Source organism: Macrobrachium nipponense, chromosome 3, assembly GCF_015104395.2.
Source record: "Macrobrachium nipponense isolate FS-2020 chromosome 3, ASM1510439v2, whole genome shotgun sequence".
NCBI classification, from domain to species: domain Eukaryota; kingdom Metazoa; phylum Arthropoda; class Malacostraca; order Decapoda; family Palaemonidae; genus Macrobrachium; species Macrobrachium nipponense.
The window spans coordinates 37,412,886-37,440,378 of NC_087202.1; positions in this window are offsets into that span (position 1 = coordinate 37,412,886).

Consider the following 27,493-nt stretch of genomic DNA (forward strand, 5'->3'; position numbering starts at 1 on the left):
TAATAGTAAATGTTATAGACTAATAATACCAATAATGAACATCCAACGAAAAATAATAATAATAACAATAATACTGTTAAATTGCTTATTATTATAAACTGATTCATTATTCATAATTCATATGTTTTCGTTTTAATTTTCCCCTTTATTGCTTCTTAATTTGAAATTTGAATTCACATATTTAATGTTTTGCTTTTGTTGATATAGTGAGTATTAAACTTGATTTATGTATAAACTGACACTTTCATAGGATGACGGTTTCCTTTTGAATTCTGCTCATTGATGCGTCTTAATTTGGAGTGCGAATTAATTCAGTGCAAACTTCTTCTTGTGGTGATTGTTAGTAACCTTTATCATTATAGCTAGAATGAAAACTGACATTCAATGAACGACGAGTCATTTTATAATTTTATGATAATACATTTAATATTCACAACAAAAAGCTTAAAATATATATGAAATTCATGTTCTAAACTAAGGCACAGCAAAAACCAAAATTGAAAGGAAAACTGTCATCCTATGAAAGAGGAAGCAGTTTATAATAATAGGCAATTTGATAACCATAACAGAGAAAAGCTTCAAATATATTAATTCTCGTTCTAAATGAAGAAGCAACAAAGAGCAAAGCTAAGAAGAAAACTTGACATCGTCCGCTCACAACGAGATGCCAATTCCTTTGTGCTGTTGAAAAAAATCCACCGAAGCTATGAAAAGTTAGGAGCCAAATTATCCTGCTCGAACAATACTTTAGCAAACTTCAACCTCATTGCGCAAACTTTCGACGAACAACTGGAGTATCATCAGTTTCTCGAATGCGAATCAAACACAATTTAGGCCGTAAAAGTGAAGCCCGGCATATTTAATGAGAGCTCATTTTCACACTACTGCTTTTAATAGCATGATTATGCAACGTCGGTAATATTTCGCTGTTCTAGCTTCAATATTTTGTTCTTTAAAGGAGCGTCTTTCTTGTTGTTGGAATAAAACCCTATGTTGCTTTTATTCATGATTTAAAAAGGTATGTGGATCGTCCACATCAGAACATACTAACAATTAAAAGGTTGCGCTGGTAACATTTCTCGAGTATATGGCCGTCTATCCAGAATATAGGAAAGGATTTTTCAAACCTTGGAGTTATTTTAAAGAAAAAGAATGTCCTCTACTTTTTATGTATTTAATTTTCTATAATAACTTCTGTGTTATGATAAGCTGAATTCTTGATAAAAATTAATGACCTGAGCAAATTACTGTACGCCTTCAACACCAACCACAATGCTTCCGTCAGATCTGTGTGTCCGCCATAATGCCTTTTTTTCCGTTTAATCAGTTACTTTTCATCCAGTGGTTTCATTATTCAAAGCTTGATTCCCAACACTCCATGCTTGTAAAAAAACATTAATAAATGCTGATTCCCTATCAGTCTTCCAATCACCCATCATACCTCTTCAATCGAAGACGCTAAACTAATCTTGGCACACCAGCCAATGTTATACCCCGCAAATCTTCCAGTCTCCTGCATTATCTTCCTGCGTAAATAACATATTAGGCATTCCTTTTACCAATTCTTCTGGGATCTGTTTCTCTTTCATCCCCATTTCTCACACATCCTTATCAGCATTATCTAAACAAAATCATATTTACTTTAACCCATTCAAAGGCCTTCGTGGTGATTTTCACATATGGCACAGTGGTAAGTGTAACGTTAGTTCATTCTCCCAGCTTACTGCAAGAACAAATTGCACTCACACACACACACACACACACACACACACATATATATATATATCTATTACATTATATATATATATATATATATTATATATATATATTATATATAATGTAATGTTAGTTCATTCTCCCAGCTTACTGCAAGAACAAATTGCCACACACCACACACACACACACACACCACACATTATATATATATATATATAGTATATATATATATCATGTGTTATATATATATATATATATATATATATATATATATATATGTGTGTGTGTGTGTGTGTGTGTGTGTGTGCAATTTGTTCTTGCAGTAAGCTGGGAGAATGAACTAACATTACATTATATATATATATATATATATATATATATATATATATATATATATATATATATATATATATATATATATATATATATATATATATATAAATATATATATATATATATTATGCCATATATATATATATATATATATATATATATATATATATATGAAACCATTCTTGAGTTATAAATAAACTCAACCTAGTTTAATGAACGCTGGTCAATGCGAAAATATGAAGCCAAAAGGAGTTATTTTCAATTTTCAATAGAGAGTGCAGCTGCAAAACGCTGGCTAATTGCTTCATGTATTGTTAATGACTAAAAGAGTATCCGAATTAAGCAGTTTCAATTTTCATCTGATTCAAAAACAATTCCCAGCAAAGACTTTCAATATATTGAAAAGGAAATTCTGCACGTGTTTTTATAATTTTATTTTACACGCGATTACACGGAACCTCCCACCAAAAGAAAAAAATAATGGTAATGATGTTATTTATGATTACCATTTAAACTTAGCATGAGTTCATGAACTATTAATGATTTGAATCAGTGGAGCAGATTGCAAAAGTGGTATTAGTCATCTTGCTATCAATAATAAATAGGTAAATAAGCATGACTGACATTGTTGGAAGTAAAACCTTCGCTCAGTATTCAAGTAAGAGAGAGAGAGAGAGAGAGAGAGAGAGCTTCATGTCATCGTGTTTTGTAGAGAGATACTCTCTATTCATTAAGATATGCTATATGTGGTGTTCATTAATGAGGACACTTAGTCTTCCAGTTAACTACTTAGAGAGCGATTATGTTGTTACTAAAGCTCAACAGACTTATCTATTAAATTATGGCCAATTCATGCATGCTGCACACAATTGCATACACTTAAACACACAAGAGAGAGAGAGAGAGAGAGGAGAGAGAGAGAGAGAGAGAGAGAGAGAGAGAGAGAATTTATCCCAGTGTCAGTACGGAAAAAGAATGAGTAGCGGAATTTCACTAGGGTTGTTTTATATATACAGAGCAAGAGTCCGTGCTAATATGGCCAGTTCCGTCTACTCGACACAAAAGAATATAAGTTCAGATTGATTAATTGACACATACTAACTACCAGCTTGACAACTTTGGTCATAGACACCAAAGAGTAAGTGAGAAAAAACAACGAAAATTACACAATACTTTACAAACTATGATAAATTCTATGGGCATGATCTGAAGGTAAAACATTAATAAATGATTTTAGTACTAGGATTGGTAATAAAGTATGAACGACCTGTTTGATACTTGAGTTCAAGAGTCTGTTCTCTTAATTTGTTCATTAAGTATAAATTGACATTACGTCGGTTTTATTTTTTTTTTTTGTGTTCTGCAAAAGAAAACAATTGTGCCACTGTAGCCTTTGATATGCACTCCCAGGCCATTATTATACGTATGAGTTGTACTCCCCCAGTGATTAAAATACATGTAATTCCCACTTCCCTCCCAGCATGTATGCTATTCAGTATTATGTACTCTGCATTCTATACTTGCTTTCATACATAGAGTTTAGAGATAAGTCTAAACTTATTTATTTAGTATTATATTTAGAGGGCTTGGCCTGGCATGGTTTGGCTTTGCTTGGCTTTACTTGGCCTTTAGTATGTTTGGCTTGGCTTGGCTTTTAGAGTGTTTGACATAGCATGGTTAGGCTTGGCTTGGCTTGGCTTTTGGAGTTCTTGTCATGGCATAAGTTGGCTTGGCATTGCCTGGCTTTTAGATTGGCTGACATTGCATGGTTTGGCTTGGCTTGGCTTTTAGAGTTCTAGGCATGGCATGACTTGGCCTTGCTTGCATTTTAGGGTGCTTGGCATGGCAGGGTTTTAGATCTATTGGCATATCATAGATTCGCTTGGCTTTGCTTTTAGAGTTCTTGGCATATTATGGCTTGGCTTAGCTTGGCTTTTCTTGGCTTTTAAATGTCTGGCATGGTATGTCTTGGCTTGTCTTAGCTTGGCTTGGCTTGGCTTGGCTTGGCTTGGCTTTGCTTTGCTTTGCTTGGCTTATCTTTTAGAGTGCTCGGCATGGCATGATTTGGCTATGCTTGGATTTTATAGTATTTGGCATGGCATGGTTTGCCTTAGATTGGCTTGGCTTGGCTTTTAGAGTTCTTGGAATATGATGACTTGGCTTGGCTTTTAGAGTTCTTGGTATAACATGGCTTGACTTGGCTTGGCTTTAAGAGTTCTTTAGCTTGGCTTGGCTTGGCTTCTTGAGTGCTTGGCATAGCTTAGCTTGCCTGCGGGTGGCTTTTAGAGTTCTTGACATACCATGACTTGGCTTGGCTTGGCTTGGCTTGGCTTTTAAAATGCTTGGCATGGCATGGGTTGGCTTTGCTTGCATTTTAGAGTGCTTGGCATGGCGTGGCTTTGGCTTGGCTTGGCTTGACTTATCTTTTAGAGTGCTTGGCATGGCATGGTTTTGCATTGGCTTGCATTGGCTTAGCTTTTAGAGTCCTTGGCTTGGCATGGCTTGGCTTGACTTTCAGAGTGCTTGGTATGGCATTGTTTGGCTTTGTTTGGCTTGGCAATGCCTGGCTTTTAGATTGGCTGGCATGACATGGTTTGGCCTGGATTGGCTTGGCTTGGCTTTTAGAGTTCTTGGCATGGCATGACTTGGCTTAGCTTTGCTTTCAGAGTGCTGCCATGACATGGATTGGCTTTGCTTGGCTTTTAGAGTTCTTGGCATATCATGGCTTGGCTTAGATTGGCTTGGCTTTTGGTGTGCTTGGCATAAATGGCTTTTAGAATGCTTGGCATGGCATATGTTGTCTTGGCTTGGCTTTTAGAATGCTTGGCATGGCATATGTTGGCTTGGCTTGGCTTTTAGAGTGCTTGGCATGGCATGTTTTGGCTTGGCTTGGATTTAACAGTGCTTGGTATGGGAGAGCTTGGTTTGTCTTGGCATTTAGAGTTATTGGCATATCATGGCTTGGCTTAGATTGGCTTGGCTTGGTTTGGCTTTTGGTGTGCTTGGCATGACTTGGCTTTTAGAATGCTTGGCATGGCATATTTTGGCTTGGCTAAGCTTTTAGAGTACTTGGCATGGCATGTTTTGGCTTGGCTTGGATTTAAAAGTGCTTGGCATTGGATGTTCTGGCTTGGCTTGGCTTTTAGAGTGCTTGGCATGGCATGTTTTGGCTTGGCTTGGCTTGGATTTTATAGTGCTTGGCATGGCATGTTTTGGCTTGGCTTGGCTTGGCTTGGCTTTTAGAGTGCTTGGCATGGCATGTTTTGGCTTGGATTGGCTTGGCTTTTAGAGTTCTCGGCTTGGCTTGGCTTGGCTTTGCTAGCCTTTTGAAATGCTTGGCATGTCGTGACTTGGCTTGGCTTTTAGAGTTTTTGGCATGGCATGAATTGGCTTTGCTTTGCTTGCCTTTCAGATTGCTTGCCATGACATGGTTTTGTTTGGCTTGGCTTTTAGAGTTCTTAGCATGGCATTGGCTTGGATTGGCTTGGCTTTTAGTGTTTGGGATGGCTTGGCTTGACTTGGCTTTTAGAGATTTGACATTGTATGGCTTGGCTTAGCTTTGCCTTTCTTGGATTTTAGATATTTGGTATGGCATGGTCTGGCTTAGCCTGGTTTGGCTTGGCTTGGCTTTGTGTTTAGTGTGTTTGGAATAGCATGGTTCGGCTTTGGTTGGCTTTTAGTGTGTTTGGCTTGGCTTGGCTTGGCTTTTAGAGTGCTTGGCATGACATGGTTTGGCTTTGCTTGGATTTACTTGGCTTTTAGAGTGCTTGGCATGGCATGGTTTGGCTTGGCTTGGCTTGGCTTTTAGAGTGCTTGACATATCATGACTTGGCTTGGCTTGGCTTTTAGAGTTCTTTTCTTGGCATGGCATCGCTTGGCTTGGTTTGGCTTAGCTTTTAGAGTTCTTGGCTTGGATTGGCTTGGCTTTTAGAATTCTTGGCTAGGCTTGGCTTGACTTTTAAGAGTTCTTGGCATGGCATAGTTTGGTTTCGCTTGCATTTTAGAGTGTTTAACTTGGCGTGGTTTGGCTTGGCTTGGCTTATCTTCTAAAGTTCTTGGCATGGAATGGTTGGGCTTGGCTTGACTTGGCTTGGCTTTAAGATTGTTTGGTACGGCATGGTTTGGCTTGGCTTGGCTTTTAGAGTGCTGGGCATGGCATAGCTTGGCTTGGCTTGGCTTGGCTTTTAGTGTTCCTGGCATGGCTTGGAATGGCTTGGCTTGCCTTGGCTTGGCTTTTAGAGGGCTTTGCATGGCTTGGCTTGGCTTGGCTTGGCTTTTGGTGTCCCTGGCATGGCTTGGCATGGCTTGGCATGACTTGGCATGGTTTGGCTTGTCTTTTAGAGTGCTTGGCATGGCATGGCTCGGCTTGGCTTGGCTTGGAATTTATTGTTCCTGGCATGGCTTGGCATGGCTTGGCATGGCTTGGTTTGGCATGGCTTGGCTAGGCTTTTAGAGGGCTTTGCATGGCATGGCTTGGCTTGGCTTGGCTTGGCTTTTAGTGTCCCTGGCATGGTTTGGCATGGCTTTTAGAGTGCTTGGCATGGCATGGCTCGGCTTGGCTTGGCTTTTAGTGTTCCTGGCATGGCTTGGCTTGGCTTTTAGAGTGCTTGGCATGGCATGGCTTGGCTTGGAATTTATTGTTCCTGGCATGACTTGGCATGGCTTGGCATGGCTTGGTTTGGCATGGCTTGGCATGGCTTGGCTTGGCTTGGCTAGGCTTTTAGAGGGCTTTGCATGGCATGGCTTTGGCTTGGGGCTTGGTTGGGCCCTTTTAGTGTCCCTGGCATGGTTTGGGCCTGGCTTGCAGGGCTTTGGCTTGGCTTTTATAGTGCTTGGGATGGCATGGCTTGGTTTGGCTTGGCTTTTAGTGTCCCTGGCATGGCTTGGCATGGCTTGGCTAGGCTTTGCTTGACATGGCATGGCTCGACTTGGCTTGGCTTTTAGTGTTCCTGGCATGGCTTGGCTTGGCTTTTAGAGTGCTTTGCATGGCATGGCTTGGCTTGGCTTGGCTTGGCTTTTATTGTTCCTGGAATGGCTTGGCATGGCTTTGTTTGGCCTTTAGAGTGCTTGGCATGGCATGGCTCGGCTTGGCTTGGCATTTAGTGTTCCTGGCATGGCTTGGCTTGGCTTTTAGAGAGCTTTGAATGGCATGGCTTGGTTTGGCTTGGCTTGGCTTTTAGTGTCCCTGTCATGGTTTGGCATGGCTAGGCATGCTTTGGCTTGGCTTTTAGAGTGCTTGGCATGGCATGGCTTGGTTTGGCTTGGCTTTTGGTGTCCCTGGCATGGTTTGACATGGCTTGGCATGACTTGGCATGGTTTGGCTTGGCTTTTAGAGTGCTTGGCATGGCATGGCTCGGCTTGGCTTGGCTTTTAGTGTTCCTGGCATGGCTTGGCTTTTAGAGTGCTTTGCATGTCATGGCTTGGCTTGGCATGGCTTTTATTGTTCCTGGCATGGCTTGGCATGGCTTTGTTTGGCCTTTAGAGTGCTTGGCATGGCATGGCTCGGCTTGGCTTGGCATTTAGTGTTCCTAGCATGGTTTAGCTTGGCTTTTAGAGAGCTTTGCATGGCATGGCTTGGTTTGGCTTGGCTTTTAGTGTCCCTGGCATGGCTTGGCTTGGCTTGGCTTGGCTTGGCTTTTAGTGTTCTTGACATGGCATGACTTGGCTTGACTTTGCTTTCCTTGGCTTGGCATGTTTTGGCTTTCCTTGGCTTGGCATGTTTATCATTCTCCCTCCAACCATAAAACACCAAATTGCAACCTTCTAACATCTACATTTTTTTTAAGGTTAAAGTTAGCCATGGATCGTGCATCTAATAGCGCTTTCCGGAGGCACGGGCCGCTACCTCACTCTTTTGCATCTGAGAAGCAATTGAAGCATTACCAGTCGTATCGATTGTTCAGAAAAAACTTACGCGTACGTATTTTCTTTTTGCATTCTTTATTCAACATGCCTGACAGTCTATTCACAATCCAAGATTATGAAATACTTAACAAGAGACAGAAGGGGCCTGCATTACACGAGGTTGCTGATGTCAGCTGAAATCCCACTTCCTTAATCAGTCGAACAACACTACTAAAAATAAGAAATACGTTGTCGGTCATAAAAGGGAAACTTTCATCTTATACAAATTGTTACGTAGACATCTGGAATGTTTGTTGTGCACTACTACTGGAGAAGAGAAAGGAGTCTGCCTTCCAGCATGCTAGCCTTTTAAATAACATATAAAAAATAAAAGCAACAGACACTGAAACCAATTCATATTAGACAAGGGCAGCTTTTACGAATTAAGAGTAGGATCGATGAATATGCGTACTTAGTTTTATATTTGCCAGTCCAAGGCATGGTAAAGAAAACATCTAATTGATTCAGAAAAAAATAAAGAAGAACGTTGGAAATGGAAGTTCTCTTAGAAAATTGTGATGCTCTCTAAGCACCAAAAGTGCACAAAAAAGGACTAAATATATTTCATTAGAATTAAATGAGAGTGAATGACCAGGGACGATGAATAAATGAAAAAATCCATATTGTCTCAGGCATACTTGTTTTGTAACCTCGAGCTCCTATTTCAAGCACACTAGACTCGGAAAGGCCACAAAAGGAGCAATTTAAACAGGGAGTGAACACAAGAGAGAATGGAGAGAGTTTTCCCAGTTTTTCGAGGTCCATATACACGGAGATACACTACTTAATATTCCAAATGACGTACTACTTGCAATATGGTCCAGGACGCTTACATTTCAGCTCGGTATGTTGTCATTTCGAGATCTGATACAGTAAACTAACGGTCAGCTGGGCGGACGAGCAAATTGATATCACGATGTTAACTCCATATAACTCTCTCTCTCTCTCTCTCTCTCTCTCTCTCTCTCATTCTCTTGTGCTCTCAAAAATATGTATATATAATATATATATGTATGTGTATATATATATGTATGATATAATATATATATCTATATATATATATTAACCATATATATATTATATATACATATATATAATATACATATATACATATACAATATAACATATCCATATACATATACTATACATATACATATACATATACATATACTATACATATACATATACATATACATCATATATATATATATATATATATATATACAATATATATCTATATATATATATATATATATAATATTTCCAAATATAAAGTTCATAGGATATTATCAAGTCTTTCAGATGCCACATTCATTTTATTCACTCTAAAACTTTTAGGAATTTATTTGAAGGAAGGCAGGAGAGAGAGAGAGAGAGAGAGAGAGAGAGAGAGAGAGAGAGAGAGAGAGAGAGAGTTTGGGGGGGGGTTTAAACATTCCGAAATGTTTTAGAGCTAACAACTAACATCCTAATTATTTGAGGTCAACAATTTCAAATGAAGAAGATATTTATTTGCTTTAATAAAAAATAATAATCTGCAATGATAAAAAAGAAAAAAGTAGAGAAAAGAAATAGAATTGATTGAATAATAAGCCTGAAATCTTCTGGAATGAATTGCACTGAAATGGGATTCCCGATTTCATATTCCAAGAATTGAAATTAGCAATCATCCTACATTTGTCCTGATTCCTATCCTAGGTTACTTACGTTGAATTCCTGAAATTTATGCAAAAAGCGTAATGGAGACTGTGACGTTTTTTGTCAAGATGAAAAAATAAATTTTTTTCGTAGTCCAAATTGGCGCAATTTTTTTAACTGACTCGCCTCCCTCAAATATGTATTATTATTTTATTATTATTTTATTATTATTATTATTATTATTATTATTATTATTATTATTATTATTATTATTATTATTATTATTATTATTATTATTAATTATTATTATTATTATTAATAATAATAATAATAATAATAATAATAATAATAATAATAATAATAATACTATGTTTTTTTTTTTTTTTTTTTTTTTTTTTTGTTCTATCACAGTCCTCCAATTCGACTGGGTGGTATTTATAGTGTGGGGTTCCGGGTTGCATCCTGACCTCCCTTAGGAGTCCATCCACTTTTCTTACTATGTGTGCCGTTTCTAGGATCACACACTTCTGCATGAGGCCGGAGCTACTTCGGCCTCTAGTTTTTCCAGATTCCTTTTCAGGGATCTTGGGATCTTGTCCGTCCTAGTGCTCCTATGATTATGGGTACGATTTCCACTGGCATATCCCATATCCTTCTTATTTCTATTTTCAGATCTTGATACTTATCCATTTTCCCTCTCTTTCTCTTCAACTCTGGTGTCCCATGGTATTGCGACATCAATGAGTGATACTTTCTTCTTGACTTTGTCAATCAACGTCACGTCTGGTCTGTTTGCACGTATCACCCTATCCGTTCTGATACCATAGTCCAGAGGATCTTTGCCTGATCGTTTTCTATCACTCCTTCAGGTTGGTGCTCGTACCTACTTATTACTGCAAGGTAGCTGATGTTTCTTGCACAGGCTCCAGTGGAGGGCTTTTGCCACTGAATCATGCCTCTTTTTGTACTGGTTCTGTGCAAGTGCCGGACATTCACTTGTTATGTGGTTTATGGTTTCATTTTTCGTATTGCACTTCCTACATATGGGAGAGATGTTATTTCCGTCTATCATACTTTGACAATATCTGGTTCTTAGGGCCTGATCTTGTGCCGCTTGTTATCATTCCTTCAGTTTCCTTCTTTACCTCTCCCCTCTGTAGCCATTGCCAATTGTCATCGCTGGCTAGTTCTTTAGTCTGTCTCATGTATTGTCCGTGCATTGGTTTGTTGTGCCAGTCCTCTGTTCTTCTGTCTTTCTCCTGTCTCTGTATATCTCTGTATATTATTATAATATATTATTATTATTATTATTATTATTATTATTATTATTATTATTATTATTATTATTATTATAGCGCCATTATTACTACTACTACTACTAATAATAATAATTTTTTTGGATGTTCATAGTGCATTTCCTACCAGTGAATTTTGAAAAAAAAACAAAGTTGCGGATGTTTAAACACATGCCCTAACGCGGACAGTTTTCAAGAGTAAAATGGAGTGTATAAATCTTTGCGTTTTCCTTCCAACCGTTGAAAATGGGGCTAACAAACCAAAACAGTTGTCTAAGTAGTCTCCTAATATTTCCAGCTTTTATATTTACGAGAAAAGATTAAGGCTAGCAATTCCTTGCTATCGCCGGTTTTGCATTCAGTGCTTATCTTTTGCCATTATTATTATTATTATTATTATTATTATTATTATTATTATTATTATTATTATTTTTTTTTTTTTTTATCCCAGTCATCCTATTCGGCTGGGTTCAATATTATATTATTATTATTATTATTATTATTATTATTATTATTATTATTATTATTATTATTTTTCAGCTTTTCAGACAAAGGGAGCAATATTCTTGGCTTTTTATGCAAGTATACTTAAAAAACCTACACACAAGATGGACTTTTATCTCCTGTGTGATCATGATGATGATGATTATTAATATTATATTATTATAATATTTATATTACATTTCGAAATATCAATACAAGAAAATCGTTCTATCATTTCACAACCAATAAATGCACCAGTGTGTCCAAGGTCTCTGGGAAAGACGACACCGCGTCGTGACCTTGACCGAAGGGGGAGTCATCAGGAGGTCACGGCGGGGAATCACAGCGACGTGTATCGGTGATGAATGACTCGAAACAAAGGGTATTTTGACAGCGTCGGAGACGGGAAGGGGGATGCGTCTGACAGCTGTTTGAAAGCCAGGACTCTATGTTTATATCTCGGCGTGAGGCTGAGGGGCTTAAGGACGAAGTCGTAAGGATTGAGCGTGAACAAGGAGGAGTGGGGGGGGGGGGGGGGGAGGAGAAGGGGGAGGATGATCTGTTATGGGGTTAAGAGGGGAACGCTGAGCGCGAGGGGTAGAGTGAAGGCCGCAGGAGGTCAGTTGCCTTAAATGGATGCGTTAACTTTACGGCCTTTGGAGGAACTTCTCACTAAGTGTAGCACGTGTAAAAGGGGGACACGTTTTATGAATTTCAGATAATACTTGATTTTAATGTTATATTCTTTTCCTAAAAATCGCCTATACAAACATTTTAGTTCTATTTTTATTCCTCATTTTATTTTAGACTAAAGAAGATGAATGTCCACGAAATAAATGTCCAATCTCGTAATCTGCTCTTTTTGGCATTATTGTATAAAGAAAATCCTTTCTAACCTCAAAGAGAAAAAACTCTGATGTAAATGTATATAGTTATGTTGCTATATAATGTATAGATAGATTAACCATATTCTTTCCCTTTGAGCTGGAGAAAATGTTTTACAAACATATGCATAAACATACTAATCTACAGAGATGCCAGCTGCCATCTCTCTCTCTCTCTCTCTCTCTCTCTCTCTCTCTCTCTCTCTCTCTCTCTCACACACACACACACCACGCAAAAATATGCACATACCAAATACCAGTCCTAACTATCATGGTAATAGATAAAGGATTTCTAAGTATTTTTTTTTCTTTGCATTCTCTATGACAGCTGTGTCACCTAACCCCCCTTTCTACCGGATTACTAATGCGTCGTAATAACTCGTAAATGCTTCCAAGCCAGAACACCCCATTCTCTGTCAAGATTCAAAACCGGCTCGACTGGTCTGAAAAGATGTTTACAGAGGTTTACACCCATGGGTCCTGCGTTTAGAAAGTGTTTATTCTTTGGTAACCCTTAGTATTATCCTTTCGCGTGAGAGACAGGCACTCTTGAAAGTTAAAATCACACACGAATAGAGAGAGAGAGAGAGAGAGAGAGAGAGAGAGAGAGAGAGAGAGAGAGAGAGAGAGAGAGCTCCTATAAAATGCTAAGCAGGTCAGGAAAACATATTTGTTTGCAATTTTTTTTTGCAGCTTCAATCAAACATTATGGAAAGAATTCTTATTCTAATACAAAAATATGTTTAGAGAAAAAGAAGACTGTTATATCAAATGAGTCGTCCAGTGATACCTAAGAATATAATTCCTTAAACATTGAAGGCTTAAGATAATCTCTGGTATTAACTAAGGCTACTTGTCATCAGATAATATGAATGAAATTTTACCTTATTTTACTTGACTCGTATGTAACTATTGAATAAATGACGTTTGCGGTAATATATATTTACTGTCAAAACCCTTAGGTACCCAGTCTGTCAACATTGTCATAGTAGGTAAACATTTATTTATCGAACAATTTATTAGTTTCTGTTCTTTTACTCTTCATACTAACATTCATTGCTTTATTTTATATTTTCAAGTTCACACTTGAAAATGTGGAATAGTTGCAAGGATCAGGATGTCTCAAAGACTTATTAGTCCGTCTGAGGAGACATCGCGTGCTCACTTATCCCTAGGAGCAGGTTTTACTGTGAATTGTCGTAACGATTTTGTCTAGCTCTCTTTTAAACTCTTCCATGCTGTTGCTTTTTACAAATTCTGGTGGTAGTTTATTCCACGGGTCACATATCATGTATGTGAAGAAGTTCCACAATGAGATGTGTTGTATCTCTTCAGTTCTAGTTTCCATCCATTATTTCTTGTCTGGTTTTCGTTTAACGTAAATAGGATACTGTCGATGTTTGTTATGCCTTTCAGTATTTTGAATGTTTCTATTAGTTGTCCTCGCAATCGTCGTATTTCTAATCCATACATACATGTTCGAGCTCTCTAGTCGTATTTGGTAACCTATTTGTCTGATGGATGGAATTAACTTTGTGGCTCTTTCTTGTACCCTCCTAATCTATTTATGTCCTTTCTTTCTTAGTGTTGGTGACTAAAACTGTACTGCATATTCAAGATGAGGTCTAACAATGGATGTATGGAGCTCAGCACAGTTTCCTTGTTTCTGTATTTGAAATGCCTCATTTTGTATCCTACTAGTTCCTGTGCCTTCTTTTCAGCTTTTATGCACTGTTTCGTGGATTTTAATTCACATTCAGATATAAATACAAATATGAGAGAGCAAGTGACGAGAGAGAGAGAGAGAGAGAGAGAGAGAGAGAGAGAGAGAGAGAGAGAGAGAGAGAGACGCAACTGGAGCGTTGGCGAAACTAGTGGAAAGTAAACAATCATCAAAGGCTGTCGCATTACGGAGCGAAAACTAAACACAATACATTTTCCATCTTTTTTAATGGAAGGCCGACAGCGCAAGGCGAGAGGCTGTGCAGAATCCTCTCTCTCTCTCTCTCTCTCTCTCTCTCTCTCTCTCTCTCTCTCTCTCTCTCTCTCTCTCTCTCTCTGGGGCTGGAGCCCCATTTACAATAATAACCCTCCTGATAATATTTACCCTCAGACAAATTAGATGATTAAAGACCATTTCTTTCCGGGCGAAATCCCTTCTCATCCGGGAAAACGTTGGGTTAACGAGGCTTATCTTTTAATTCATTGGCTAAGGGGACGTTTTTAACCAATTATGCATTTCGAGATGGCCGGATGAGAGTTGGAATTATGATAATGTGGAACGTCGTTTGCTTAAGGACGCATTAATATTCTGATGAGCCCATTTAAACATTAGCTCGCTTCTTTATGACATGAAAAAATATATTCGCTCAACTACACTTGTGGACCTCACTTCTCCCCTCATCTTCTCGCCTAGGTGCTGCAAGCGGCTCTAAGTGCATGGACACAAGCAATAAGCTATACAGTACATTAGAGAGTATTGGTGCGATTATATATATATATATATATATATATATATATATATATATATATATATACTATATATATTATATATATATAATATTATTAATATATTATATAATATATATATATCTAATAATATATAAAGGAGCCAAAAGGTAGAAAGTCAACACTATATTTCAATGAACAACTTTCTCTCGACATACAAGTATATGAATGAACTTAGAATTTACAGAAAAGCGGTATTTATACCAGGAGTTCCAGAGGTCAGCTATTTTTAACCAGATGGATAACCATAATCACAGAATGAACTGGAAATTGTAAGGTATAATGCTTAGCAGCAATTGTTGGTTCAAAAGCCAGATGGTAGAATCAGAGATGGGTCTAAACTATCAATGAGATTTTTAAATACAGATTTTCTCCAAACATAATCTAAAATTTGTTATCATAGCCTAGAGTCAAGACCTTCATCCTGAGCCGAAGTTGAGTTTCATTAAATGAATTAGATAAATTCTATACTAAGTATTACTATTTAAGGAGTGGATGGTGTGGTCGACTCAGCAGGACTCATCTTGGACGGAACCAAAAATTCAGCATATAGATAAATCAACAGACATCAAGTGAAGCCGCTATAACTTCTGCTCTGAAAGTATCTAGAATTCTCTTTTGCTTGGCTAACGTGTCTAAATCTGATCTTTCTTTCCTTGTGTCCTTTTGCCTTGCAAGCTTAGTGCTAATCGGCGTATAAGGCTAACAGGCCATACATCCTGCTTACAGGTGACCGAAGCTTGGCAACTGATTACGGTTATCCTAATGTCAAGGAACAACCAGAGAATTACTTCGGTTGGCCGTGCATTTCCCAGAATCACTACGGGATTGCTGTTGGACTTCATGCTCCCTCGAATTCCGGCATGTGCTTACAAGCTTTAGTTCCCTTCGTGTGTAGCAATAGAGATCTAATTCATTACCGTCCTTGTTGTTATTGTCAAGAGTGTTGTTAACATTGTACCATCGGACGTAGCAACAACCGTAAATAAAAAAAACAAAACAAACAAACGTGCACACACCTACAAACAGGCCATTGGGAGAGAGGTTCGTAAATACCGCGCCAGAAGTGTACGGCCAGGTCTCAAAAGCAAATGTTTGTAAATGGTTAGGCCGAAAAGATAATGAAATATTACGGATTTTATGGATCGAATGTTTTATTCCCTCCCGCTTTTTTAGGAGCAAAGACAGCGCGTACGAATAAATTCCTCTGTAATTTATTGTAATCGTTAGTCGCGTGTCATAAAGGCACCTGTCTACCCGGATTCAGGAAAAAAGTATAGATAAACAAATTCTTTTCCTCGGAAAATCCTAGCAGGATTAATTTCTAGGCTTCAAACGATAGGGGCACGTGACTGCTTAAATTTTAGGTCACCTGGAAATTCATCTTGTTTTATTTGTAAATAAACCAGACGGCCATAGACGAAGTGGTCTTTTTGTACCTTTTTCCTTTTTTGTTCCCTTCTTTCCTTCCGAACGAAGCTCATTTTTAAAAATTTGTTTCTGGAATACAGATGGCCTACCAGCAGAGACTTTAATTTCAGTCTTACCCAGGTTTTTTTTTTTTTTCCTTTTAAGACCATTAGCTCCAAAGAGTTTGACTTCATCTCTGGATTCGTAAAGCTTTCATTTGAAAACTGAGGTTGCTGTCCATTAAGCGAAGTTTACTAAACATTTGTCTTCTCCAGACATCTCAATAAATTAAATCCCAAATTATTCCACTTACTTATGCTTCATGTAACAATAATATCATCAACCACAGTTTAGTTGTAATTGTAGCCAGCATAACCTGCTAGGAAGAAATTTGTGTATTTTGTAAATAACTTGGAAAGACCAGAACTATTGGTAGCTTCCTAAAACACAAAGAGAAATTGCCCTCCTTGATGCACCCCGGTGTAGTGTATCTATTTAATTGCTGCCGATGTAATCAGCAGACCTACGTAGGAAGTACGCGCCGGTTGCTCAAAGTGAGATGTGATGCTCATAGAGGTGTAAGTTACCGAACGGGCAGCAAACTATCCACCCCTGAACAATCAAATATCAGGAATCACGCCAGAATCTGTAAGGCAGAGATAAATTATAACACCTTCAAGGTCATTATGAAGTCACCATTCGATCACCACATCCTCGTTCTTGAAAGTTTGGCAATTAAGAAACTGGTACCTTCACTTAACAACCATACTACCTCAATACCTTTGTATATAGCATAGAGCCACGTCACTTTTTTCCACCGTCCTGGCATGGAACAGCTGGACTGCTTGAGCAAGGTATTTTCCTCATTTTTTAGTATTTTTCATATATTTTTTAAATGTTTTTATTCGTAAATTTTACTTAGAAATATTTTAATTGTTTATGATTTTACATTTCCTTTTCTTAAATGTGTTACGTATTGATGTAAACTCATTCTTTAAGATTTTATAATTATTTAATTTTACTTAGAAATAATTTAATTTAAAATAATGTTACGTTAAATTGCTTAATTGTTTTGTATTGATGTAACATTTATTTCTTGCCTTTAGCCTGAAGATGGAACTTTGTCGCAAAACGTCGCTAGCAATAAAGAATCGTATGTAATATGCCATGTCCTTCCGTATCCCCATACCTGTTTCACCGAGGATTAGCCCACCAGTGATGAAGAACACACACACACACACACACACACACACACATATATATATATATATATATATATATATATATATATATATATATATATATATATATATATAGATATATATAGAGAGAGAGAGAGAGAGAGAGAGAGAGAGAGAGAGAGAGAGAGAGAGAGAGAGAGCATCGAAACTCGGGGTACTTGGTTAATGCCTGACCCTGGCTACAAAAATCCTGCAAATACACTTGATCCCTTTCCTCCCTTCTCGCCTTGTTACCTCCTCGTGTCCTTATGCCCCTTTTTAATCCCACAAACAATGTTCAGGATTTCCTTAACTCTTCCGTCCGGGTCCTTCCGGATACATGTTTCGAAATTCGCGAGTCCAAAGGTCACGCAGCTGCTGCTGGCCCATCCCCGACGGAAGATACAAAGGCTAAAGCCACTTGGATTTGTGTACTTCCTGGTAATCTTACACGGGGTTTGAAAAAAAATATATATATTTGGTTTGTTTCTTGAAAACATAGTGTTAGTTTTAATTCATTCTTATTCTTGTTGTAGTGACGAAACTAGGTTTTGTTAGACGCGTCCCGAATCCGTCATTTTATCATAACTAAAAATGTAAACTACTATGAGATTCAGGGCCTCTGTAACACGGTTTTTTTCGCAATAACTTTTTATTTATGCATTTAATAAATGTAACGCTTATTCAGAATATATATTATATCTACACATAAATTTTGACTGTATTCGGCATTACGTAGGTTGAATAAATTTGGTACTTATAATGTAAAAGTGACTTTTTCTGAAGACGGGCCAACTTACTAAGAGAAAAGGTTTCGAATGCACTCGTTACGTAACTTATGACAGCATTTCTTCCCTCTTTCTCGATGGATGATTGGCTATACGTAACGAAGGCTAAACCTCTGGCAACAATGACATACACATTCAATACAAGCAAAGCAGTACACCTTTATAAACTCTGGAACCTCTCCACAGATGATTGTCATAATGAACAAACCAACAAAATATGTTAATAAATACAAAAACACTTCGATTATTAGTCTAACTCCCAAAATAGGTTTCATAAGAAATTACAGTCTACTTTATAGGTCACAATCAGATTGACAAGATGTAGGGAATAGTTGGTAATTTTCAAAAGCATAGTAGACAAGCTTGATTTGATAACTGCTATATCCAATGTCAAGCAATTTCTATTTATTGGCTATCTACCTATTTACTGAAAAAAAAATAGCCGGTACCGTATATTGGCTTTAAACCTTCACCAATAATTATCGTCAGAATGATGACATCATGAGGCTCCACCCACTTTCGCCTCGTTATAATTCAGGATAACGCTGAAGGCTACCATGGGCATTGTTGGATTAGAAAATTTAACTTCTGGCTATAAAAACTAATTTCTCGAGTAGTTGTAAGAAGTACTAAATGATCTTCATGGATCCCAGCAGTTGGCCTAACCGTTTAATTCATGTATATTACTGCTATATTGTTGCGGCAATACTGCTACAGTAGTATTACTATGCTAGCACTGATGCCCCACCCAAATCTATGTATCGTTCCGCCATTCATAAAGTCTTTGGGTTTCAGAGCCGATGGAGTTTCTGTCTGGTGGATGGGCGGGGCAACATTTCGTCAAATGTTGTTTACCTTGCTTACGTAATGAATGTTTTTCGACTCTTGGCTCGTAATCATTGGCCATGGCGTCGGCTAGATCATTTTTACTCTATAAAAATTAAAACTATCGGGTTTAGGTTATTGATAATGCTGACAAAATTTGTGTGGTTGTAAAATATACATATGTCAGCTTTCAGCTACATCCGATGCTTTGACAAGGAGCAGTCCAAAAAACCGTGTTACAGAGACCCCGAATCTCATAGTAGCAAGGATTTTGGACACATTTCTATTCAGTGTCTCCTGATACTCTACAACGAACATATATATTTTTTCCCCTTCTTAGTAAATTTAATTAAATGGTTTTAGGACTGTCACTTTAACTTCATGGTAAGGTAACGACGAAAATAGAGAATTTGGCTACTAACACCTTCATGATATGCAACTACAAGAAGAGAATGAAATGTCTTTCCTGATTCCTACAAATCCGTTTACATCGTAATACAAGGACAATAATATTGATCAAAGAAAATTAGCCAGGTGGAAACGAATGCTTCCTGTTTTGTTTCCAAATCTTAATTCATTTTTTACTAATTATCCAACAGAACTTTCCTACAAAACCAATAGCGCCGAGGGATACCGAAGAGAAAGGAGAGTCCAATTAAGATGAACGTTATTTTCAGCGGTTATTTAGCGGCTTTCAGCAACTTCATTTCGGTATTCTTTTTCCTTATTTACTAAGGTACGGACCCAAGTTTGTCAAGGCATCGTATAAACTTGGAATTTTTCAATACCTAGCCTTGTGGCTGGATGATTTAAACAGTGATGTATTCTCAGCCCACGAGATGAAATTGCAATGAAAGACTGTCAAATTACAGAATGGATGACCATTAACTGTACACCCGGAAAGCAATCCTCAACATTAAATAGCAAACCAATGGGGTCTATGACGTTTCAATACAAGTAGATCTTATGAATAAAACAAGAGATAAATTTTATTTCAACACTTTGAAGTATTATCAATGTTAAAAGTAAATTATCTCTTGAACATTAGCATTTTTTTTAAACAAACCTACTCGGCTGAGTACAACTAAATAGAACCTTGCTGAGCATATACCATAACATTCTTAACGGTGGCGAGATCCTGATATGAAACTTGGTCAACATTACAAGTTACCTTAATCCTACCGCAAATCCTCTTGATTAGGATTACCTTACAAGATATTTGAAGATTTATTTATCATTTTCGTTGAAGAATATACTGCTATAACTGCATATCTCTTTCTCTAAGGGTGTGGCAATATATTCCAAACCATAATTTTTACGTTACATAAAACAAGGACAAAATCCACTGCGTTACAATTTCCACCAGCACACCATATGATCCAATTTGAGTACTTTCCACTCACCTAATATGATTTGTAAGCAATTTGTCCCTTCCAATTTCACGGACGTCGAAAAGAACAGGAAGACAGAACTAAAAATTCGACTCTGCCCCTCTTCCGACGTTTATTAGTTTACCCTTTATCCAATCGCTCAACCAGTCAAGTTTCAGATATAAGGAAAATTTCCGATGCCAGATTTTTTTTTTTTTTTATCGTAGGCGTTTTTGATAGCCAAGTTTTTTGCATATCATATATGTTTCCCCTTACATATCAAGGGATTGCGTTTGTCAACATCTCTCATGTAAAGTTGCTTCTTTTATCTTCAAAAACGTTATGAAAAAAAAAAAAACACACACACACGCACGTTTCAATTTCAATTTTAATATTTTCTGCGAATGAAAAAAAAAACTTTTACTAATGCCTAAAAAATTCTTTAATAAAACATTTCAAGATAAAACAACATATTTCCATTGCATTCTATAATCAATGCCCAGTGGTTATTATGGTATTACTTTTAGAATTATAATCATTATTTGCATAACTTTACACAAGAAATATTTTTATCAGGTAAATTAACCACATACTAGTGACTGAGGTAGACTATTAACTATCTTTATCTTTGGAATGAGGTAAAACTAGTGCCTATTAATATTATATAAAAAAAAATGTTCCAAAGGACCTGAAAAATTGTTAGCAACTAGAGGGAGAGAGAGAGAGAGAGAGAGAGAGAGAGAGAGAGAGAGAGAGAGGAGAGAGAGAGAGAGAGAGAGAGAGAGAGAGAGAGAGAGTTATGGTGGCACTGTAACAGCCAAACAACTATTGACGCTTACTCTGCTTTTAATTCGAATTATTTTTTGAAAAATCATATCCTGCGACTTCGGTGCTTTTATGAATTATACACACTGTTAATACTGATAAAATAAAATCAATAGCGAAAAGTATTTTCTGTTCTTACCTATTTGACTTTACCATTACACATGACACATCACAACCGAAAACTTCAACATGCAACATATCATTTTATGGTCAGTGGACGAGTTATCGTAGTTATTGCATCGAGTACTCTTAAATAGATTACGTAGGTCTCAATTGCGCTCTATGAATTACATCTATCGAATAATAGTAGTTTCTCTTTCAATACAATTTCTGACCATTTTTTTCTGAAAAGCTGGTCATCAAGAGGAGACACTTGCAACATTACTTGCAGTTATGTGCCATGTAACCTTCCAAGACAAACTGGGATAATTTTAGTCGCCATGCCTTCTCTCAAATATTTATAGAAGAGATATATCTTTGTTAGGGAGGCGGGCCTCCACAACAAAATTTAAATCATATATAGTCTGTGTACATGTATGTTTTACGGATACGATATATATATATATATATATATATATATATATATATATGTATATATATATATATGTGTGTGGTATATATATATGTGTGTATATATATATATATATATATTATATATATATATATATATTATATATATATATATATATATATATATATATAGATTTATATTTACATGAGACTCCTCTTAGGCTTATTTATTATTTTTTTTAATTTCTTATTTAATTATATTACGGGTCAGTAACCTGGATGCTGTGGCATAAGTTTTAATAGCCTGCAAATAAATTATTCAATCTTCCTAGAGCAGTGGAAAAAATTCTACAACTCCATAAAACTAGGAACGCCTTACCAAGCTAGAGCTAACATTAAATTAATCTGAAACAATATATATATATATATATATATATATATATATATATATATATATATATATATATATATATATATATATATATATATATATATATATATATATATATATATATATATATGGCTCATTTTACTTTTGAGAAATTTCTACATCATAAAGCTGAATGCCTGGAAATGGGTTTTATTAAACAGCCGATGAAGACCAAACCTTACGCCAAATACCTTGGCCTCCTTTTACGAGGTAAAACCCCAGACCTCGCTCACAATTAGTGTTACCAGCCATCGCTCAAAGACCACTGATTACAGAAACACTCCTAGATACTGTGCTATTCAAGATATGGAATTCTTTAACTACTTGCTATAAATGTGGAAAGTATTGTGTTGAATTACAAATATTCCGGGAATTAAGTTATCCACAGGATCTATCGAAAAATACAAATTTCAAGTCACTGCTAAAATGAGAAAATTCCCTTCAGCTGCAAGAATGATTTCCTCGGAGATTACCAAGAGACTGACGATTTATGAGTAAAACTTACACCAAGAGGTCATCACTCACACGTTCTTACAACAATTTCATAACTTTTAGAACAATTCCTGAATCACAAAACTGTGGCAGTAACTAAGAATATTCGGTTTTTCATTTGACAGATTGTGTTACATTATAACCCTGAAAGAAACATCACAAAACGTTCAATATGTAATTAACCTAACATTAGCATTACCAACTTTTAAATTGTCATCCTTTCTGCTTGACGGTGGCACCGCGATTTGCGAGATGGATATATTAGACCACTGGATTCGGAACGTTCCAGTAATAACAAGCGCCATACCTAGGCAGAAGGCGCATTGGTTCTGTCCGAAAACTTTCAAACATGCATCGAGGACTTCAATCATTTCTGGAGAGACCTCTTACAACCAGGATGCAAATGGTTATTCTTTCCACGGTGAAGAGTCCAAAGATGGTCAATGGAATGGGAGACAAATTAAGCGCAAAGGCCAAGCGCTGAGACCTATGATGTCATTCAGCAATGCGAGAGAAACTGAGAGTAAAGAATGTTTGAAAGGTGTAATAGAAGGAAGCCCTCACAGTTGAGCTCTGAAGCAAATGTTAACAAGAGTGTGGCAAGTAAGATGTAAGAAAGAGAAAATGAATGGTGCAGTAAAGGAATGAAAGGGGGTTGCAGCTAGGGGCCGAAGGGCGGCTTCCAAGAACCTTAAGCAATTCCCACAGGGCATCGCATGAGGTGCACTGAAAACATTACCTGCCTACATGTACCAAGAATAAACAGTACCAAAATCAAGTTGTGTTGATGGACGTTTTTCCTGCGGCGATGACAAATGAAATATTTCAGGCCATACAGACCTCTGGCAACAACCATTCCCTTTTGAAGGGCTGGTCGAGAAATAAGACGTTAGATTGCTGAGGCTTAGCTAGTGGGTGATGGGATAGAAATGTCCAGTAAGGAAAACCTAAGGAAAAGACAGGCCGAGTGAACTGGATCCAAGCTGGAAGTAAGAACTGTTACTAATTAAAAGGAAAACCATTGGCTTATCTTGCCACATAACAGATTAAGAAACAAAGCAACGAGATGCATTTTCTAGGAAGAGAATTCTGGTACTGTATGAATTAAAAATCCTCATTTTTGTGAATAGGTTTCTTGAAACAGGGTTACAGAAGAAATTCTTGCAACAGAGCCAAAACTGGGGAGAGATTGACAATACGCACGTTAACCTTCATTTTATGTTTACGTACGTATGTGCAATGCATATCATGATATAGATGATTTTCGTTTCAATATATACTTGGCAAAACGGAATGAGATTAAGCAATCGAAAGTTAAATATTGCAACTACAAAACTCTCGGTAACTTTCGTATTCATACAAAAGACGACATTGAACTTTTTAAGATCCCTCGGGCTTTCCTCTTCAGAACCCAATAGATTTTGTGCATCAGCCGAAGGAGCAAATTGTTCAACTTCCTTTTTTATCAAATCTCGTAAATGCGAGTGATTGGAAATTCAACGACATCGATGTGACGTTTTATTAGGTTTTAAACTCTCGCCGCCCTCTGGCACTACTACGCTCTTACCACACTCCCCCGCCCCCCTCTCCGCCAACGTCTCTCTCGATTCCGATTAATCATTTCCTCCGTAAAAGGGTGAAAATTACCTGTTAGGTTGGCGGTAATAATGTGCAGTTTTCCCTGGAAGATGTTTATGAGGGTCGAAAGAAGCTGCAGTTGTCGATGTTTGTAGCTGCCTGTGACGCAAGGAAGATGCAACTCCCTCTGATTTCTGAAGAGGAGATATTTGTGGTAGAAATGATTTCTTTTGTTTATAGGGAAATATTTTCTAATGATTCTAATGTTCGGAGCACGAGAGAGAGAGAGAGAGAGATAGAGAGAGAGAATGATGATGATGTCGTGAACAGGTTCCGACGTTTTTGTCAACCTTCATTTAAGATTGCATATACATTGCACATTATTGCCAACCGTGTTGAGTTGATGGCTGCATGTCTCTCGCCCATCCCCTGACTATATAATGAGTCCTTCTCTGCTCTGATTACCGTGAATGATATCAGCGATATTAATTTTCGGCCTTTTTAATTTTCAGAGATGTCCTTAGCGGAATACGAATCATTGTAATGAGAATTCTATCTCCATAGCTAACGTTTGAATACCATTGCACCTAGAAAGTGACCTATTCCACATTCATTACAAACAAATCGGTTAAAATAATCAGCCAACTTGAAATAATAGGCAAAACAACCATGCTGTTGAAACAGTCTTTCCTTTGAACTAATACTGGCTGTCAAAAGGCACTCGGCGGGAAATGTGTACTTAAGATTAAGTATTTTTAATACGAGTTCTATTGACGCGATTCGTTAGCGGGGAAATCCTTTGACATCAATTGATTCTAAGAATGTAATGTTGACTGAGGTAAGGGGAGCATGAATTTAATTTTATCTTCAGCTATGTCACAATGACATAGACTGCCACATGAATAATTCGGATATCTTTGCATTCAAACACGACTTATCAAAAAATAGAGAGGAATGCAAAATTAAATATGTATATACACACACATATACACACACACACACACACACACACAAATATATATATATATATATATATATATATATATATATATTATATATATTATATATATACAGACACTTGTATATTTACGAGTAAACTTTCTCCACCATATTCATGTTATAAACGTACTTTAATAAGTGATATATATATCTATATATATATATATATATATATATATATATATATATATATACATATACATATATATATATATATATATTATATATATATGTATATATATATATATATATATATATATATATAATATATATTATATATATATATATATACACACATAATTAAAATGTGTCACTGATTAAACCAGCCGGCGATGTTCCTCCAGAATCGTTAACCCGGAAGCCACATCAACGTTACTAATTATTTGAATAATTACTAAGCCCTTCAATGCCAATGCCCGGCCATTATATTTACAATATTGTTCCGGATATTCAACAGACCATCAACTTCATCACCTGTTACATTTACCGAGGTTTTAGTTGAATTTTCTCGAATATTTTTGCTTACTGCTTCAAATAGTTATGATTTGGACAAGTTAAAAATTAAAATCCTGGACCAAAAGTACCTCCAATTTATAAACTTTCAGTCCGTTATTGTCTTATGCAATATATTATAGTACAATACATAACTCAGCAAGTCTATATGAGACTTATGGTGTCTCTTCGTACTTGGATTCACAATACTCAATATGGGTCGTGTGTCTACTCCTGAAATGTACTATACTCTGTTTTTTTCCATCTGTCCATCCGCCTGTGGTGTTTTTGTATGGTAACACTGCGTCCCGGGCTTTAAATAGTTATGGTATATGTAAGTTTTAGGTAAATAAAATGATATCTGGGTGTACATTTGCTACTGAAAAGTGTTTTAATTATTTACTGTATGCGAAGTACACCGTTAATATTCGAAATAGGATATTATTATTGTTGTTGAATGTAAGCTGAATGTAACTATCTAAAGCCCGGGATGCAGTGTTACCATACGGAAACACCACAGGCGGATGGACAGATGAAAAAAAAACAAAGTATGGAGTCGTAACAGTTTCTGTCAATTGTATATCAAGTATAGAATAGATTACATGATGGAAAAATGCCCCACGATCTTTATGTTAAATTTCAGACAAAATCAAAATGGCAGTTTCGAATATGGGCATCAACACGCCTCAAAGAAACTCCCATGCCGATAGAGCTTTAATTGAATGTATTAAAACATTCACCATATTAATACACACATACTTCATTTTTTTAATATTGGTTGAGAACTCACTGACCTACGTTAAATATACCTTATTAAAGTACGTTTATAACATGACTATGGTGGAGAAAGTTTACTCGTAAATATACAAGTGTCTGCTTTTAGTATATGCACTGAACTAAAGGTTGTATTCGAGCACACACATACACACATACATGTATACAATATATATATATACATGCATGTATGTGTATTATATATATATATATATATATATATATATATATATATATATATATTATATATATATATATATATATATATATATATATATATATATTATATATATATATATATATATATATATATATATATATATATATATATATATATACATATAATCATAATTACTTGAGCACATGATGCATTTATTACAAATTACCACAGGTGAAAAATAAGAAACGTGTCAGGACCAACAAGAGGTTTCTTATTTTCTACGTGTGGTAATGTGACACACACACAATTATATATATATATATATATATATATATATATATATATATAAAATATATATATATATATAGTATATATATATTATATATATATACACATTTACATATATATGTGTTTGTCAGGCACGATTCAATTTTATTTTTACTTCCGTTGACTTATTCCAGTAACATTTATACGTCTGAAAGCGGGAGAGAGAGAGAGAGAGAGAGAGAGAGAGAGAGAGGAGAGAATAGAATTTTACACACGAAATCATTTATGCACATACTTCCTGCAATAATTTCTTTGCTCAAAATTCACGATATATTTGTGTGCACTTTTCCCTCCGCAGTCTAGCATAAAAACCATTTTACTCCCTTCCCTCACTCCTCAAGCATCCTCCCTCCCTCCTCCATCCCCCAAATCCCTCTCTCTCTCTCTCTCTCTCGCCCTCTCTCTGCACATTTTCCTCGGCGGTCGTACCCCGAGGCAAAACTTTTAAGTGTTTATGTGGGATGGTTACTTAGGGCAATATCGTTAATAGCCTTAAGGAAATGAAGCCCAGAAAAGGAAATTGTCTCGTCAG